Consider the following 6,506-nt stretch of genomic DNA (forward strand, 5'->3'; position numbering starts at 1 on the left):
TATCTGTTCCTATTCAACGGGAGGCAAGAAGTTACAATCCAAACTGGCAGGCGATAGTAAGTTGCAGTCCCAACTGACAGGCGATGGGAAATTGTAGTCTTGTCTAACAGGGGACAGGAAGATCTGCTATGCATATCAACATGCTATGATAATAGAGATTAGTAAAACACAATCAATGATTTTCTATATTATAATCCCAAAACAATATTAGATATTACGTATTTATATTAAACCATATGCAACGTAAAATAGGAAAGTGTGATGAAAATGGAATGGAAATAGAATAGAGCAATGAGCATGAAATTAATTAAAATATGACATAAAATGGGTCGTACTTGACTCTCATCAGATGTGGCTATCCTCCCTAGAAACTTTACAGTTGACCAATATTTTTCTGAAAATTTCAGCATTTGATCTTCATGATTTGCATAATTTGTAGTCGAAAATAACAAAAAAAGTTGGAAAAAAATTACTACATTTTCGTGTGAATCTGAAAAAAAAACAAAAAAATTTGACTTTGTTTTGTCTTTAGTACATTTTGTCTGGAGATTAGCCTGCCCCCAATCTAATGGTGAGGAATCTAGTTTGAAGATGCCGACGTTAAGGATCTCTCTTCTTCTTGAAATGATAAGGAATCTAACTGTAAGATGTATGGGTTTGGAGTCACCAATCCAACTCTTTCTTAGAAAGATAAGCAAGCATTATCTGAACGAGATCTGTTTGTGGGATTTTAAATAAGCCCAAAAAACTATTTATTGGGCTATAGAATTCTCAATCGCAGTGATTGTGCAAGTATTGCAAGCCTCTGGTCTATTGAATTCTCAATCTGTCAAACTCTACCTCCTGAAGAAAATGTCTAACATCCAATGTGTTGTATGCCTTATTCTGGTGCTCTGGAAAGCCTGCTGCCTCAATTTGAGGGCCAAGCGATTGCGTTACATTGCTTCCCTCTCTCCACAAGAGGGCACCCTGCTTCTGTACAAGCTCACCAATTATGTCGAATTCGGCTTTCTCTGCCACAAAGCTCTTGAATTTGCTCTGTTCCGAACCTTCGTCATTCCCTCCATTTCCAAATTGTTGCACTCTTCGCAACATTCTCAAACGCTACGACGACACCGACATTCTCACTCGGGAATTCGTTCTGAATCATATCGACAGCCGCAGGGGATCTCTCACCATGCCTCAATTTCATTCACGCCCAATACAACATCCCCAATCCTGATTTGCTCTATACACTCTCCCTCTTCGTACTCGAGCCCATCAGACTTGCCCAAAAGTAAGTCTTCTGAGCCCTTTTCTTCTTCTTTTCTTACGACTGATTTGGGTTTCTTCTATGGAGGACTAATTTGGGTTTTTGCTACGGGGGATTATTTCGCTTTTTGCTGTAGAGATCTAATTTGGGTTTCTATTGTAGAGAACTAATTTGGGTTTCTATTGTAGAGGACTAATTTGGGTGTTTGCTGTAGAGGACTAATTTTGGATTTTTGCTGTAAAGGACTAATTTAGGTTTCTATTGTAGAGAACTAATTTGGATTTTTATTGTAGAGAACTAATTTGATGTAGAGGATTTTGGGTTCCCGTTATAGAGGATTAATTTGGGGTTCTGGTGTAGAGGGCTGATTTGTGTTTGATTTCAGGTATGGATACAGGAATTGGACGGAAGGGGAGAAGCGAGCCCAATTTGTAGTGTGGCATGACATTGGAAAGCGCATGGGCATCAAGAACATACCAGAAAGTTTGGAGGAAATGGAGGGTTTTAGCAGGCAATATGAAGCATTGAACATGGAGTTTTCAGAATCGAACAGAGCAATTGGGGATGCGAAGCTTGATCTGCTATTATCAAAGGCGCCCGCGCTGTTTCGACCCTTTGCCAGAGGAGTTGCATATGCTCTGTGTGATGAGAGACTTGTGAAGGCAATGGGTTATCCTCCTCAGCCCTACTGGTTCGTGTGGAGCGTGGAGGGCATGATAAGGCTGTGCGGTGGTGTTTTCCTCCGAGGCCAATCGATTGGTCGACACAGAGGATTCCATTGCAAGAAACAGAGGAAGGGGAAGAGAAGGAAGTGTATAAACTGAGGTACGGTGAGTACAAACCGAGTATATATCCGAACGGATATAAAGATGTAAACATCAAGAAGATGAACGTACTAAAATTTGTGAAATGGTTGTTTCCTTTTATTATTGAAAAATATAGTATATATGAAACTAATCAAGCATGTAAAAGTAAATTTAGGCTATTTATCTTAACTAGTGAGGAATAGAATGATTCTAGTAAATTCACTTCTAACTCTAGAAAAAATTGTTTCTAAAAGTGGAGTGATGTCTAGAAACACTATCTAACAAATTTACTCTTTCAGGAACATGTTTTAATTAAGCAAGCATTCAAGGTAAGTTAATTAAAACACCATTAAGATTGAACAACAAGAAAAGGTATAATTTATCTATACTTAGAATACTTAATGTAATTAGAATTCTTGTAGTGTTGTCAAGATAAAGTCCATAATAATTTGTGCATTATGTACATTAGTTTGACTCATAACACCTATTAGAAAGATTGAAAAGAATTTGAGTTTGAATTTTGAAATTTTAAAGTTCAATGTTTAGCTCCATGATTATAGCAATAACTTTGGCCTATTTTTCTTACTGATTGTTTCAAGCTAGCAAATAAAAGATGAATAACGATGAGAATATAATAAGGTAACTTATAAACTTGTTAATTATAGAATATGCTATGATTAAATCAAGCCAAAACATGAGGGAAAATAACATTGTTGGCATCATGATTATTAATAATGTGTAGTTAAGTGCAGTTTGTTGAGACTAACATTTTTGGGCACATCTTGATTATACCTACTTCAGGAAAGTTTTGTGTTCACTAAATAATTATTATGGAATAAAATCAACATTCAAATATGTTTTGAGAAAATATATTTGCTTGAATTCATCTAAATGTAGTGTGCGTTGTTGATTTAAAACATTCATGTCATTTTAACACCATTTTGATTATTCTTTAATCAAAGAAGATCTAACATGTTTCATATATACTAAATAAATCTTTCTAAATGTTTACTTTAATTGATCATCAACTAAGTAGAATTATTCTACTTGGCACCCGCTCACAACCCACCACTATTTTGCACAACCTTTTTTGCAACATTGTGAAGAAACTCCATTTGTTTCCACGTTGTCAACTTCACATTTCAAAAATTGAAATCCCTCAATAGTAGACTGCAAAATCACAACAAAAGTGGCAAAAACACTGCCACTCTTGACAACTATTGTCATTTCAATGAAAGGATTCAAAAGGGTAAAAATATAGATCCGCTCAAATATAAGAAAAATGAAGGAAATTTGCATTTGCTAACAATGGTCTAATATTTTCTATCTATTCATAAAAGACCTTGCTAGATTTTTTAATTTATTTTCATGTGGATATGAGTATTGAAAGTTTTGGATGATGATGCATAATTAATATCAATGCCTTACATATAGAGTCAAGTATCAACAACATATTTAAATAATGACTTGTGTCTTGAATGAAAATGATTTAGTGTAAATGGTGTTGTAATGCAACATTGAGGTTATCAACTGAACCTTAGTTTACAATAATCAATTTTGTAATTACATTAGTCTATTATAATGAGATCTAGTATGTCATATATTAGACAAATTATTCTATATTAAAGATTGACTAACAAAAAGATATCATTCTTTACATGCTAATAACTTGAGTATAGTACAAGAACAAGAAATGCACCCGAAAGTATATTATTTTCAATAAGAAAAAAACAAAATAATAAAAATAATTGTTAGATTTCAAAATTGAAATATTAATCACTTCTCCCTTTTAATAGGAAAATAAACTCTCGTATTATTATGGATAATAGGAACTTGTCATATCCTTGTATATTTTATAATTTGTCAAAAGTTAACACTTCCCAAGCTGTAAATTTTTTTTTCTTAGATAGACATGGAGTTTGTTGAGGTTTTATTTTAGAGTTTCACACTACTTTGGGGCATAAGAAGTCTTTTGTACTAGCATTTTATTTCAGATTTGAAGGTTGGAAATATTTTCTTCTTGAGTTAGAAATTGTTTGTAGTTGGGCATAAAGATTAATGCTATATGTGGTCATTCTTTAGAGGCATGTATGAGAATATTGTTGTTAAGAGATTGCAAGTGCACAGTTGTACATTTAGATGTCTATTTCAAGTTTCAATGATTAAGGGATGAAGTTGTAAGGTTATAAAGTCACAAATTTTGTATGTGTAATAAGCTCTCCACCGCACATTATTTTTTTAAAATATGTATTCTCACATTTTCACATTGTATTGATCTGATTTTTAAGGTGGGGTATAATTTGTTTATTACTATAAATTTTGATTTTTTATAAAAATAGGGCTTTTATAATTACTCGTGTGTACTTTGTCTTTCTAATTGTAGAATATTTGCACAATTGTGTAATATAAATAGGCACATTAAATTTTTGTTTGAAGAAGTAAAATAATTCATACTCTTTTAAACAAGGAAATTCAATGTACTTTTGGACAAAGATTTTAGGTTTTATTTCTTAGTAGAGAAAGTAGTTTTTTCTTTAAAGATGAAAAAAATTGCAGCATCTTGAGTGCACTTTAACAATCGTCACATGGAAAACTAATGTCTACTCATACAAATATTTTAGGTTTGACTTTGTAGCAAAGAAAGTAGTTTGTTCTTATAAAAGATAGAGACATTAGGTTTTTCTTTAAAGAAGAAATTGATTACAATATTTAGAGTGGACTTTAACAACTAAATTCAAAGTTCATTATAACAACCACCACATTTAAGGAGAAAAGAAAAAAAAATGGATTTCTAATAGCAAGTATTTTCAATTTGTTCTTAGATGCTTATATGCATTGTAATTCATTTGGTTCCATACCAAATATATCGTAGTCTTAAGTTTGGTTTAAGATTTTATCATTGTTTGTTTTATTTTGATGTATTTATTATTTATTTATTTTATTGTCTCTAGCCTTAGAAGGGAACTAAATCACAAAACTTTCATCATTATTCATTGATCCTTTATCAACTTCCCTCAAAAAGTCAAAGCTTCCCAACTTACAAACTAATTAGTGTGAAAAAAAATAATCATATAAATGAATCAAACCAAACCATATTTTCTTTATACTCATCTCATTTTCCAATGCATATCAGTCTATTTGTAATTCATTTTAAGAAGGAAATGGGCATGTATGTAAAATTTGTACCAAAGCAATTCAGTTTCATTTGAAATAAAATTATTTCTTTATAAATTCATGATCTTTCTACGTATTGTAACAACCAAATTTGTAACCCTGCCTTAACTAGGTTAGTATTTGATTTTGCCAAAGATGTCAAATTTCTACAATCCATAATATATATTCCTATTTATTTGATTCTAGCAAAAACATACGTTTTCCAAGTTTTTGATTTATTATGAGTGGCTTTCTTTTCCATACGTTAATCTCCAAAATAAAAGTTAATATGAAAATAGGATCCAAGAAGGATATGCACAAATTTGAAACTAGAATATCTATCAACTGCATTTCAAAGGGGACACTTTAGGACAAGAACGAAAGCCAATTAAGTGGATAGTACTTTAGAGTTTTAGGTATTGTGTCGAGCGCTACATGTGTTTGATATTTGATATCAACATCCTCTAGATCCTCCAATCATTTTGTAGTTTCTTTCTCGAGTGTTTGTATTCCTTGTAGATGGAAGATCTAAATTTTGACAACAATACATGTACAAATATTTTTCTATACTATATTTTCATAAAAACGTTCTATTGATACCTATAAAGGAATGCAACAACTCAAATATGGACAAACTTAAAAGACATTAAAAGATATGAACACCTTGACACATCATGTCCTCTCTTCTTTTTTTTCCATTTCTTAATATTATCGTGGTCTAAGGATGTAATCTTCTTTACCCTTTCATCCTTCAAATGTATTTATATAGATAGCTAACATCAAATATACATAAGGTTCTTTGGAGATGGTTGAAACTTGAAAGACAACTTTATTTAGGCCTAACAAGAATTAAGCTCTTTTTCACAATTAGGCCATGGTTTTGTTGCAAGATGAAGTGATGGGCATGATAATGGACATCTAAATCTTCTTAACCAAATAATATTCTAAACTTGGTTGTGTATTCTAACATGCTTTGAGATATAACAAGTGGATGCTTTTATTGCATTGATCAAAATAAAGGTTCTAATTGTCTAAGAGCTTAGAATAATTCAAAATTTTAAGAGATGGTTAAAGTACCATTTACTTATCTCTTACACAAATTAAGATATCCAAAGCTTGACAATTTGATTTTTGGCCACACGAGATTTTAAGCTTAGTTATTATGTACTTTGAGGTTAGTTCCAAAATAGAATAAACTATATTTTGTACCATTATATTTGTTTGAGCAATTTTAGATTTTGGTAAACTCTTATTCCTTAATGCATAGGTATGCACTTCTATATGGGTGTATGCAC

The 6,506-nt window shown here is 31.9% G+C and overlaps 1 pseudogene across 1 annotated transcript; it reads left to right on the forward strand.

Moving 5' to 3' along the window:
* The first annotated feature begins 738 nt into the window (after positions 1–738).
* Positions 739–2,162, forward strand: LOC149577088 (ER-bound oxygenase mpaB-like; annotated as a pseudogene). Its single transcript, XR_016364111.1, has 2 exons — positions 739–1,276; positions 1,638–2,162. The product of XR_016364111.1 is annotated as an ER-bound oxygenase mpaB-like (transcript).
* Positions 2,163–6,506: the final 4,344 nt, after the last annotated feature.

This window comes from Cupressus sempervirens, chromosome 1 (genome assembly GCF_028749045.1).
Source record: "Cupressus sempervirens isolate cs-2001-9-10 chromosome 1, ASM2874904v1, whole genome shotgun sequence".
Taxonomy (NCBI): Eukaryota; Viridiplantae; Streptophyta; class Pinopsida; order Cupressales; family Cupressaceae; genus Cupressus; species Cupressus sempervirens.